The sequence below is a fragment of the Sarcophilus harrisii genome, chromosome 3 (genome assembly GCF_902635505.1).
Source record: "Sarcophilus harrisii chromosome 3, mSarHar1.11, whole genome shotgun sequence".
Lineage (NCBI taxonomy): Eukaryota > Metazoa > Chordata > Mammalia > Dasyuromorphia > Dasyuridae > Sarcophilus > Sarcophilus harrisii.
In genome coordinates this window covers 485,355,292-485,369,042 of record NC_045428.1, presented here as the reverse complement: position 1 = coordinate 485,369,042, position 13,751 = coordinate 485,355,292, and positions in this window count along the sequence as shown.

Here is a 13,751-nt window from a genome sequence, read left to right as displayed (position 1 = left end):
AATGAAATATGGAAGCAATATATGAGTTAAATGATGATTTTTCTTGATCATCAAGTAGTATACTATTTATCCTACACAATGAGGTTATCTTTTCTTGTTTTTCTCTTTTTTCTCATCATTGCTTTAAAAATCTCTTGGAAGTCCTTAGCATTTTTCTGAAGTCTCAACTTTTGGGGATTTTTCTCCCCAGAAACTATTCTTATTAGTCCAGGACTGTCTTTTATATTCATACTTGCTTAAGCATTTTTCTTTCCATATGTTGCATATATTTTAATAATTCAAAATTTGGAGAGCTTCCTAAACAGTTATTTAAGTTTATATACCCTTACCAGCCTTAGTAATAGTAGTTACCAATGGATGCCATTTGCAAAGCCATTTGAAATGGATATTGTATATTAATGCATGGAGTTTTCCATGATTATTCTCCTTTCTTTAACCTTTGGTCAGAAATTCATTTTTATGGATCTACTAATAACTTAATAGCCATTTTCTTTTTTTAAACTCTCAAATGGGATCTTTTTTTCTGAAATAAAAGTCTTTTCCCTAATATCTATATTAGATATCTGACTATTTCATCAGTTCAATAGCTATTATAAGCTCCAAATAAAAACATTTTTTCCTAAAATTCCCACTGATGCCAGTTTTCCCTTTTGGTTAAAAATTGATGCATCTTTAAGAAAAAATAATATGCACATGATGAATTGATTGAAAATAGTATTACTGTCTAGAAAATACTTTGGCTTTGGAAAAAATCCAAATACATGTTCATTTCATCTGATCTATTTTTAAAATGGAAAAAATCATGTGTTAGATTCAATATGAATTTCTATTTCTATCTTATTAAGTTGTTCTTAAATATCATTTCAAAGTCATGCTTTTCTAATCTTGGTTATGAAATTTTAATCTCTACAAGATAATAGTTGTGATCCTAAACCAAGTTTTCAGAAAAACTTATTGGTCACTAAGAGAAGTTGCTAGGCTGTTACTATGGGAGCAATTATTCTTAAATTAGAAATATCACTAGCTGTATGGTAAAGGACAACAGCTAGAATTGGAAAAAAGAATTATTTCTTCTTAATGTAAGGGGAAAAAAAGAAATTACAAGTAAAAAAGATACTTATTGTCTTCATATTTGTTTTGTGTTTTAGTTCCTTTAATTGAAAGAAGAGCTACAATTTCAGGTCTTTCTGTGAAATATGGGATCACCAAGATGTAAATATTTTTAAAATGCATCAGAGATAATTTCATAGTTAATAAAAATAAGTTTTTGCTAATTCAATAATAGATCTGTATACTTATAAAAACCTTAAAGGCAAATGAAAATATTATATTAAAATAAAAAAAAATCCATGTAAGTTAAAACCATGGTATTCACCTAATTTATAATTACTAAATTTATTAAAGGTCCAGAGTGCAAAGCCAGATTGTCCAAAAAAAAAAAAGTAAGAAAATTATTTTTCAATTTATACTTGGAGTTAAGCAATTCTCTCTCTAAGGGTGGATATCTTTTTTTCATTATGAGTCCCATGGAATACACTGGGATCATTGTGTTGATCAGAATAGCCTAGTCTTCCTTGATCATCATCACAACATAGCTATTACTATCCACAATGATTTCCCACTTCTTTTCATTTCACTTTCTATCATTTAATGTAAGTCTTATCATTTATTTTCTGAAGCCACTTCCTTCATCATATCTTATAGCACAATAGAACACCATTGAAATCACATCCCCCAACCGATGAGCACCTCGCCAGTTTAAATTCTTTGTGAGAACAAAAATGGCTTATATTTTATAAGGTCTTTTACCTTTTTTAATATCCTTGACCTATAAGCCTAGTAGTAATATTGCTAGGTCAAAGAGTATGTACAGTTTCTTTTTAATTATAATTTTTTATTGAGAGTACATATGCATGGGTAATTTTTTACATTATCCCTTGCACTCATTTCTATCCTGATTTTTCCCTTCCTCTACCCCCTCCCCTAGATGGCAGGCAGTCTTATACGTGTTAAATATGTTATAGTATATCCTAAATACAATATATGTGTGCAGAACCGAACAGTTATCTTGTTGCACAGGAAGAATTGGATTCAGAAGGTAAAAATAACTTGGGAAGAAAAACAAAAATGCAAACAGTTTACACTCATTTTTCAGTGTTCCTTCTCTGGGTGTAGCTGTTTCTGTCCATCATTGATCAATTGGAACTGAGTTAGGTCTCTTTGTCGAAGATATCCACTTCCATCAGAATACATCCTCATACATTATTGTTGAAGTATATAATGATCTCCTGGTTCTGCTCATTTCACTTAGCATCAGTTCATGTAAGTCTTTCCAAGTCTCTCTGTATTCATCCTGCTGGTCATTTCTTACAGAACAATAATATTCCATAACGTTCATATATCACAATTTACCAAACCATTCTCCAATTGATGGGTATCTGTTAGGATTCTAACAAGGTATTAAATCAGTGGAATTGATAAAGACAATAATTATCTAATTTAGCATGGTTCAGTATGATTGATCTGATCCTACAAGGAGATGTTATGGGCCAGAACTCGAAACAAGGTACTAAGTGAAATTGACAAAATTAACTAGATTGGTTAAATCTAGTTTAGCAATGATTTAATCCTACAACAAATAATGGTTTCCCAGTGATATAATGATTTCTGTATACTTAGTGTGGAACATATAAGGAGGAGCTTTCAGGGCCAGAAAGGACAGGTGCACTAGAAGTTTTCTGAGGCTGAGACGATTCATTCCATCATCCACCTTTGTGGTGGCTGGAGGCTGAAGCACAAACAGATTCAGAAGCCAGAGAAGGCAGTCGGGCAGAACTAAGGAAGACAGAGAAGTGGTGGCAGGTTGTCCTGTGGAGAACACTGAAACCAAGATCTGGAAGGCCTCCAGAAAATTAGCTGAGCCTCAAGTGAAGGAGATAAGACTTTGAAGGAGACAATAAAGAACTCCAGAAGCCTCCCAAGAAACCTGCTCCCATAAAATATTATATTTTAGAGAGAACATTACATTTTAGCATCCGAATGTGGGAGAGACATGATCCTGATTTCAATGAAAAAGCTTCTGATCCAGATTTCAGTGGAAAAGTCTCTGATCCTGATTTCAGTGGAAAAGTCTCCTCAACCCAGAAATTAAGGTGAGTACAAAAACAGACAAGGAAACTTGTTAAAGGGATATACTAGTATTTCAGCTAAAATAGGACAGATGTTTAGAAAACAGCCTTCTTTTCCAATTCAAGGAAAATGTATAGAGAGCATTGTCAGGGTTATAAAAAGCCACGGTTTGATTGTAATTTGGGAGCAGATCATTGAACTTTTAGAAACTGTACAGTACACATCTCCTTGGTTCTCTATGGAAAAAGAATTGAATTTAGAGGAATGGAAATTAGTAGGAGAGCAACTATGTCAATTCTACAATGAAAATGGACCTGACTTAATTTCCAAAGATACACTTCATACATACAATTTAATACAACTGGCTTTAGGAAATTATATAAGTTATAAGAAGAAAGAGCAGGAGGGGGAGGTTCCAAATAAACTAGGTGAAAAGGATGAAGAATCAGATAAGAATGGAGTTAAGTACAATTTTAAGTGTGGTGCTTCACAGCAGGAGAAATTAGGTTATTCCCCATCCCCTGATCTACTTCCCTCAATTAACCCTTCATAGGTGGAGAGAGAAGGAGGAGGGGGAGAGGCAGGGACACAAACAGCACCACCTATTAAGCAGCCTATGACAAAATTATAATAAGCACTGGTTAAAGCAAAAAATGAAGGACAGGATGTATCTGATTTAATAAATGCATACCCTATGATTGAAGAGCTTGACTCTTCAGGTCAAAAAAGAAGATACACTCCTTTTTATTTGGAAAAAATTAAGGATTTGAAAAAGGATTGCACTCTTTATGGAGCTACATCGTCATATGTTAAGATGTTACTAGGTAATTTGTCTTATGAAATTTTAACTCTCAGTGATTGAAAATCCATAGCAAGCACATGTTTAGAACCTGGACAAAACTTGTTGTGGCTTTTGAAGTATCATGAATTATGTAGGATACAAGCCCAATGCAATAAGTAAAATGTAGTTAATGTACAAATCATCTTTGACAAACTAGCAGGTGAAGGTCAGTATGCAGAGAATTCAGCACAGATTAATTACCCTATAAGAGCATATGAACAAATTGCTACTGCTGCTATAAAAGCTTGGGGTCCCCTCCCAGGGAAAGATAGAGGTAAAGCCTTCACGAAAATAGAGCAAGGAACCAATGAAGCCTTTGTGAATTTTGTGGGACGTTTGCAAACAGCTGTCACAAGAACCATTGGAGAAAATGCAGCTACAAAAATAGTGATAAGACAATTGACTAAGGAAAATGCCAATGAAGTTTGCAGAAGAATTATATGGGGACTACACAAAGATACTCCTTTAGAGGAGATAAGACACTGTGCCACAGTGGGCACAAGTGTTTATTATACCCAGACTATGATGAACATTGGGAAAACAGGGTCTCTCTTGGTAAGGGACTTCTAGAGAGATTTGTTGATGCTTTTAGTGTGAAAAAATAGGACATCTGAGAACTCAATGTAGGCATAGAGATAGAGTGAGAAGACAGGGTGAGAGAAGACTTAAAACCCTATGTCCAAAATGCCACAAGGACTTCCACTGGGCCTCAGAATGTAGATTGACTCAGGGAAATGAGAGAGAGGGTCCAGCTTCAGGGCCCCAGTAGGCTATGATGGCAGATGAGGTTACACCCAGAGGGTCTTTAGAAATTTAATATTATGACATGATCAATCAACCAAAAGGCAATCAGATGGCAGACAGGGATTACAACTGGAGAGAATACAGGCTTTTTTAACCCAACAGAAGGGCAGTGTCCAGTGCAAGCAGCTCCAATGTAATTGCCTGGTGATGAGGAGAGATCTAGAAAGTGGTAAATAGAAGGGACTAGATAGGTTAACTGCTTGGGGAAGAGGGTTTGCTTGTATTTCTACAGATGGAGAAGGAATCAGATGGGTGCCAACGAACCATATTCACCTTGTCCATCAGAGAGAGACAGAAAAAGAGAAAAACCTTAAAACAAAGGAGAAGACTGAAGAATAAAATCTGCAGGAATCATTGGATTCCCTAACACAATATGAGATTATTGCAGGGTTTCAAAACTTGCAGAAATTATTGGATTCCTGGCACATGAACTAATGAACAATAGATTGGTTTTGGACTATTTCTAGACTTATGGACATGTATAAATACTCATTTTGATTCATGTTATTTGTTACATCACTACTAGCCTGGGTTTTATTATTATGTGCTTATGTAATTTATGTAATTATGTGTAATACCTCCCATATTGATGGATTTATGTATACCTGTTTTAAGAGTGAGCCCCTTCAGAAACCTGCTAATCTGATTTCTCCTTGAGAAGTTAATTTACTGGAAGGGCAGTGTCCAGTGCGAGCAGCTCCACTATCTTTAGATAATCGCCAGGTGATGTGGAGAAATCCAGAAAGTGGTGAATGGAAGGGATCAGATAGGTTAAATGCTTGGGGAAGAGGGTTTGCTTGTATTTCTACAGGTGGAGAAGGAATCAGATAGGTGCCAACGAGCCATATTTGCCTTGTCCATCAGAGAGAAACAGAAAAAAGAGAAAAACCTCAAAACAAAGGAGAAGACCTAAAAAACATCTGACACTGAAAGAGCACTGTTAAAGAACTTTAAAATCTGCAGGAATCATTGGAATCCTTGAGATGAAAAATTGTTGATGAGACTACTGCAGGACTTCAAAACTTGCAGGAATTATTGGATTCCTGGCACATGAACTAATGGACAATAGATTCCTTTTGGACTGTTTCTAGAACTTATGGACATGTATAATTCCTCATGTTGTTTCATGTTATTTGTTACATCACTACTAGCCTGTGTTATGTTGCTATGTGCTTATCTAATTTATGTAATTATGTGTAATACCTCCCATACTGATGGATTTATGTATACTTTTTTCAAGTGAGCCCCTTCAGAAACCCACTAATATGATTTGATTTCCTATTTCCTTTGGTGTTTTCATCTCCCTTCCTGAGCAGCCAGGGAGGGTGTGATCACCTCCTTTTTTGGGGTTCTCACTTCCTTGAGAAGTCAGGGAGGTCATGACCACCTATGTTCTAAAAACAAAAGAAAGCGGGATATGTTAGGATTCTTACAAGGTGCTAAGTAAGTGGAATTGAGGAGACAATGGTTAAATCTAGTTTAGTATTGACTTAATCCTACAACAAATAATGGTTTCCTAGTGATATAATGATTGGTGTATACTCAGTGTGGAACATATAAGGAGGAGCTGCCAGGGCCAGAAAGGACAAGCGTAATAGAAGCTCTCAGACACTGAGACAGATTCATTCATCTTCCACCTTTGTTGTGGCTGGAGGCTGAAGTACAAATCTTTGGATTTGGAGACATTCTCAGGGTAGCTAGAAGCAGAAGCTGGCAGAAACAAAGGACTAGACACAGGGGTCCTCAAACTTTTTAAATAGGGGGCCAGTTCACTGTCCCTCAGACTGCTGGAGGGCCAGACTATAGTAAAAACAAAAACTTTGTTTTGTGGGCCTTTAAATAAAGAAACTTCATAGCCCTCGGTGAGGGGGATAATCATCCTTAGCTGCTGCATCTGGCCTGCGGGCTGTAGTTTGAGGACCCCTGGAGAAGCAGGAGCTCTTGGAACCACAGAGAGAGATAGGCCTCTATTAAAGCTAAGCAGGCCCCAAGAAAAGAGACAAGACTTGGAAAGAGACAATAAAGGATTTGGACTTTAACTCCCGGCTTCATTTGCGGTGATTATTGAAATTAAAAGAAACCTGCTCCCAGAGAACATTATATTTTAGAGAAGAATATTACAGGCATCCATTCATTTTCCAGTTTCTAGCCACTACAAAAAGGGCTGCCACAAACATTTTGGCACATGCAGGTCCTTTTCCCTTCTTTAGTATCTCTTTAGGATATAAGCCCAGTATGTGCAGTTTTTTTAATAATATATTTTTATTTTCAAAATATATGTAAAGATAGTTTTCAACATTCACCTCTGCAAAATATTGTGTTCTAAATTTTTCTCCTTCTCTTCCCCCTCTTCTCTTGAGACAGCAAGAAATCTAATGTAGTCTATAGACTATGATATAATACAATTGTGTTAGAAGAAAATTTTATAGCAATTTTAAAGAAATAGAAAACTTGTCTGAACTGATGCAAACTGAGCAAATCAAAGATGACAAAAATTCCAATAGAGATAAAAATTTTGAAAACCTTATCATAGTAACAAAATACTGATAAAAGAAAACCATGACAAGAAAGAAATTCTGGGTCACATTTCTTTCCTTCATTATAGTAAGAAGACAGAACTCCCCCCACTCTGTATTTTGAACTTCTAGACATTGTTCTTAGAAGTCAGAACCAAAGTCAAAACCAAAAGTGGGAAACAAGCCACAGGTCCACAATTTCTAATCATCTGGCAGATGTCCTTTTCTTTTCTTTCCTTTACTTGTTTCTAGACATGCATATTTTTATTTTCCCCTCCTTCATAAAATTATATTCTCTATGATGTTTGTATATTCACATTCTATCTAAGTTTACTGAAGTTAATTCTCTAGGCCCATTGACTTTTGTATAAAATCAGTTGAGTCTGAGTTTGGAAGTAAGACTAAAATTGCAGGGGGGTTTTGTACCATTTATTTGGTGAATGGCAATACTTTCTAATCAATGAACTCTTAGATAATTCAAAATTTAAAAATAAAATAAATGCAAGGTAATTTGGTAATAGTTGCAAAAACCTTCGGGTTGAAGGTAGCTTAGAATCTAAGCATTTTATTATCGGGCAACTAAGGGATAAAAACAATGCCAGCTGAACTTCTGAGGGAGCTTGTAGATGAAGTGGGGCAAAATGTAGGGGATAAGAAGGAGGCAGTCAGAATATTCTTCTCCTTGATATGCTAGCAGCATCCCTGAGTCAGAATCTATATTAAGAACTGTAGACAAACTCCATAAAACTACAAAAAAACCCAAAAAACCCAAAACAAAACAAAACAACAGAAAAAACAACTTCAAAACTTGAGAAAAAGCCTAGTAGAAAGCTATATACTATTTCTAAGGGGAATTTCATTAGTCATTCACAAAGGAGAGGAAGGGACTTAGAGCAATTGGACTTTCAGAAACTTTAATTTTGCAACATCATCTTCAAGCTTTAGCATACTTTCCTTTGGATCATATATGTACTTAATGGAGAGTGTGCCTAGTATCTAAAGGATGTTTATATCAATTTGTTTATTATTTTATCTTTCTAATGGATATGTTTCTAGATAATTAAATTTGGCTATTTAATATCAACTGGTGAACAATGGTGAAGCATACCTATAGAGCTTTGGTGAACTTCAGCATTAAAAAGGCAGTTACAGCTACTCAGGGTCTCCTAGGAACTGAAAAGGAGAACTAGCCAGATGCCCCTTACGGACTCAACAATCTATCAATGTTGAATTGAGTATAGATTGCTAAAATTATTTTAGAGATAAAAATTGTACCATTCCTAAGTTTTCCTTTTTTAAAAAAAATAGGTTTTCAGTGTCTATCCATTGCTCCTTCCTCTGTGCTACATGGTCGAGAAGAAGAAGAATAAGACCTTTCCCTCTTCTGTAGAATACTTGAAAATAGCTAGTATATTGCCCTTAAGTATTCTTTTCTCTAGGCTAAATGTGATGGGTTCCTTCATTTGATCTCCATATAGCATACCCTCAAGACCCTCAGTTCCAAGCTCGTTGGTGACTTCTGTTCTCTAAATTTTGTGTGTATTGCAACATGAAATTGCATACAAAACTTCCTGAGACCATGTAGCACCAGAACACAAATATAGACATAGGGAAAATTTCCCAGGACAACTATATTGTTCTTCAGTGAAAGGATTATCAACTGCATAGTTTTTTTTCCCTTTGTCTAAGACAATCAATTCTATAAGAGTAATATAAGAGAAGAACTTTAATAAACATGACCTAAGCTTTCCAAGCTAGCTGCAGGCAGCTCAAATGTAAGAGAAAGACTGGCATATCACTCCAAGTCACTAACCACAGTAGCTGTCTTTCTACTCCCACAGTTCAGCTGTTCTGGTTTTCTTATTGTGGTAATGGTAAAACTACCAAGTAGTCCTGGCATTACATTGGACAGTTGAAACTGAATTAATAAAATTAATTATGAACATTTTTCTTTCATTCTTTCATTTCATTTCTTTCATTCAAACAGAGGAAATAGGATAGAAGGGAAAGGGGGAAGTTCATGTATTACTATCTGTTCAGAACAGGGTATATCATGGATGTAATTTGATTGCTCTTCCTTAAAAGGAGGATGTCCTACTTTGAAGCAGAGAATAACTACCATTCCCTTTTACCTCTGCATCAAACAAGTAAACAAGATGATCATTGCCTGTTATGCTGGTACTTATAGGTTGTCAGCTAAATTCAACTTATGCCTTTATTCTTGGAGTCTAGATATCCTTCCTGTCTTTTTCCTGAGTGTAGTTGTAGACAAAATTTGTTCCCTAAGGAGTCTCATGGGCCTCATTTGATTTTAGAAGAATTTTTGAGAGACCAATAGGGAACAATACTATCTAGTTATCCTGACTCCCTAGATAAATTTGGTCAAGTACATGCTGTTCTTACTATGACTGCTACCTCCTAGCATAATTCCTTCCTTCCATGTGTTTATTTACATGTACAGCTCATTGGAATGAAGAGAGGAAACTAAACTCTTTAGGATCAGGTAATAAGAGAATGATACAGTGAAAAGAACCCTAGATTTAGAATTAGAAAATCTGGTTTCAGATCTCATCTCTGTCAACTACTAATTATGTGATCTCTATGTAAGTCACTTTCTGGGACTCAGCGTCCTCATCTATAAAATGGTATTATAATATTTCTGCTGTCTATGTCATAGAGTTGTGAAGAAAGTTCTTTATAACTCTCAGAGCACTCATAGAAATTTGTGCTGTTCTTAACCATATAGCAACTATTCTGATTTCATTGGTATAGAGAACTTTCAAGTGGGGAAACTCCCTTTACAAATATTGATCAACAACTTCTATGTAATCAAATTTTTTAGTAAAGAAACATTTATAAAAGCAATTACTATGTGCCAGGAAGGCAATGTGCTAAGCATGAGTATGCAAAAAAAGATAAAAGGAAGCCTCTGTTGCTTCAAGGAAGTTCCAAAGTAATGAGATAGGTTTAGAACAGTGAGAAATTATGTGACTTGCCCAAAATCACATAGCCAATATGTTATAGGTCCCAAGGCCAACTCTCTCTCCTCAATAACTTGCTGTCTCTTTCTCTGTTAGAGTGCTAATATAATTGGGATGAAATTTACATATATAATTCATTCTTATTAGGTTCCAAAATGGGAAGAATTATGTCATGCTATCTAAAAATTGTTTTGAAATGGCCTATCTAGGTCTGCAATTGCCCAGTGACTGGTAGCCTCTTAGATCCAAATCCCATATCACAGGTGTTGTGAGACAAAATCCATTAATAACATCCACCCATTAATAACAGGGCTAGGATGCAACTGCATTACTAGGGGCATTTGCTTTGGCTCAGTGGTTTGTATATGAGAGCAAGCCAGTTTGAAACTACTTATCATGAAGGCTGGATGCCATCCCAGCTTTCCAGAATGTTCTCTTTTTTATGTCAAACTTTCTCTTTTGCACTTTGCTGGCTGAAACAAAGGTTGAGTTTTTCAGCTATGTTCAGTAGGATTCTTAGTAGAGGTAAAGATATAGGCCTTTCTTTCCCACAAAAATTTTTTAATGTTAAAGTATATGTTAAATACAATATGTATATACCTAACGATAGTTATTTTGCTATACAAGAAGAATCGAACTTTGAAATAAGATAAAATTTACCTGAGAAGGAAATCAAAAATGCAAGTGGATAAAAAAAGGAGTGGAAATGCTATGTAGTAGTTCACACTCATTTCCCATAGTTCTTTCGCTGGGTATAACTAGTTCTCTTTATTATTGAACAAATGGAACTGATTTGGTTCATCTCATTGTTGAAGAGAGCCACGTCCATCAGAATTGATCATCATATAGTATTGTTTTGAAGTATATAATGATCTCCTGGTTCTGCTCATTTCACTTAGCATTAGTTTAAGTCCCTCCTTTTTGAAATCTTCCTGCTGGTCATTTCTTATAAAACAATAATATTCCATGACATTCATATACCACAATTTATTCAGCCATTCTCCAACTGATGGGCATCCAATCAATTTCCAGTTTTTTTCCACTACAAAAAGGGCTGCCACAAACATTCTTGCACATACAGGTCCCTTTCCCTTCTTTAAAATCTCTTTGGGATATAAGCCCAGTAGTAACACTGCTGGGTCAAAGGGTATGTACAGTTTTTCCCACAAAATTTTAAGGTGGTTCATTCACCTTCAGTCCTTTGGAAGATGTTAGTCCTGGTTCAGTCCAGTCATTAATTCTACAGCTTGTATGGCTAGAGCTTCCAAGCAAGCAAGCAAGATTTCACAAAGCCAAGGATAAGTTAAGACAAATCTCCATCTCAATCCCAAAACCTTTTCTGGGTTTTTGGAATGAAAATCCTTCCCATCATAAATTCAGTTAGAGTTCAATTAGGCATAAGTGAATGGCACAGGCACAGATATTTGTCCTCCTTTTTTGCTTGCTGGCCTCTTAGCCATTGGTCTGATTGTTAGTATCTATAATAATAGACAAAGAAAAATTAAAGAGTACTTACAATGGTCAGATTTATCAACAAAAATCTATTTAAGAATAAAAAAACTTAGGAAGAGAAAAGACAAACCATAAGTCCAGGTATTCTTCATGGGTTTCATTTATTTCTTTTCTCCTTTTCCTTGTCCCCAGATAGCATGGAGAATTTAAGTTTAATTTATCTTGGTTCTTTGGCCTTACTATTTTAGGCTAATTTATTTGAATTGAGTGTTTAATTATATGGCTTATTTTTCTCATAAAACTCACACCCACTTGCACATGCATGCATGCATACACACACACACACACACACTCTACTAGGTAAGCAAGTTTCCTTGAATTAGTGCTGATTAGCAAGTAAAGCCAATGCCAATTAATTTTACGCTCACATGGATTATGTTTTATGTCACTGAATATGATGGAAGTCAATTACTTAAAATCATATATTTACAGCTGAAAGTGAGCCTAGAAATCAACAAGCTCCCTTATTTCAGAGATGAGAAAACTTAGGCATACAGCTAGTATCTGTGACTAGATTCAAACCCAGGTCATCCTGATCCCAAATCCATCACTATGTTCACTATGATAGATATCTAGTCAGTAAATATCTGTTGAAATTAAAGTTCCTGGGTCAGCTAGGTGATATAATGGATAGAGCACCAGCACTGCAGTCAAGAGAACCTGAATTCAAATCTGTCCTCAGATACTATGTGATCCTGGGCAAGTCACTTAACCTTGACTTTTAGACCAAAAGGTCTAAAAAAATTAATGCTCCTTTCAATTTATCTAATATAGATGGATAATGTATATGCATATATACATATGTGTGTGTTTTATCTAATTATATATTTATACAACATACACACACTGAAGTACAGCCATACATCCATATGTGTTAAAAGAATGTGAAATGAAAGATAATTTCATCACATGTTAAAAGCACTGAAAGATGGAGTAACAAACTTAATTCTTTTGTCTATTTTAAGCATTCTCAGTAGGGTAGGAAGTGTTTAGTTGTACAATCATTTCATTGAGAAAAGCTTACAGAGTTTCTCTTTTTCACTAAGGACACCAGATGAAATCTTGGTTTTAGCTGATTACAATAAATGTATCAAATGTAGATGAAGAAATTGAGGAAATTTTACATTTTCAGACATTTCTCCCTAATTATTACCTTTCCACTGTACTTTCATTCATCTAACATTCAGAAAAAGAATCAAAGTAACAACTAAGCATGGTCCCTGAGAAGAGAGAAAACAATGCATACCCTTTCTTGCTTTGCAGAGACAGGGCCTGCATATTACACCAAAATTAATTGATGTGTTAATAAGTTTTGCTTAATAAGTTTTTTCCCTTTTTTATTGTTATAAGGAATGCCTCAGGGAAGTAGTAGTGGTGTAAAAGATAGGGATATTTTAGAAAATAATGGTGATGTAAAAATAAAAGAATCATTTGATTGTTTTTTTTTAATAAAGGAATGAGAGATTGCTTTGAACTGAGAAAATCCTGGGTTAAAGTCCCATTTCCAATTTAGATCAACAGTGTGCCCATGAACAAAACATTTACTTTTTCAGTGCCCCAAGCAAGAGGAAACCATATAATAAATAAATTCTATGTTTGAAGTCAGAGGAACTGGGTTTGAATTCCATTTTTTTGCTCCTTATTTTGCCCCTATTTTTCAGAAATTCATTTAACCTTTCTGAATTTATTTCTCATTTTTAAATTAAGGGAGATAGTAGGATAAGCTGTGAATCTTACATTCTGAAATCTATGATTTATGAATATACAGTTGCACCATATCAAATAGAATCAAAGATCCATACCAAAATGCATAAGGCAAGCATTCAGAAGAAGAAGACTGCTGTTTTATTCGTTGAATTTTGAGATTAGCAAATACCAGATGTCTTTCGATGTTTTTTAAAATACACTTGTGATGGAGCTATTTTCCATGAGCCACAGATCAAAAAAAAAAAAATGAGTTCAATTACT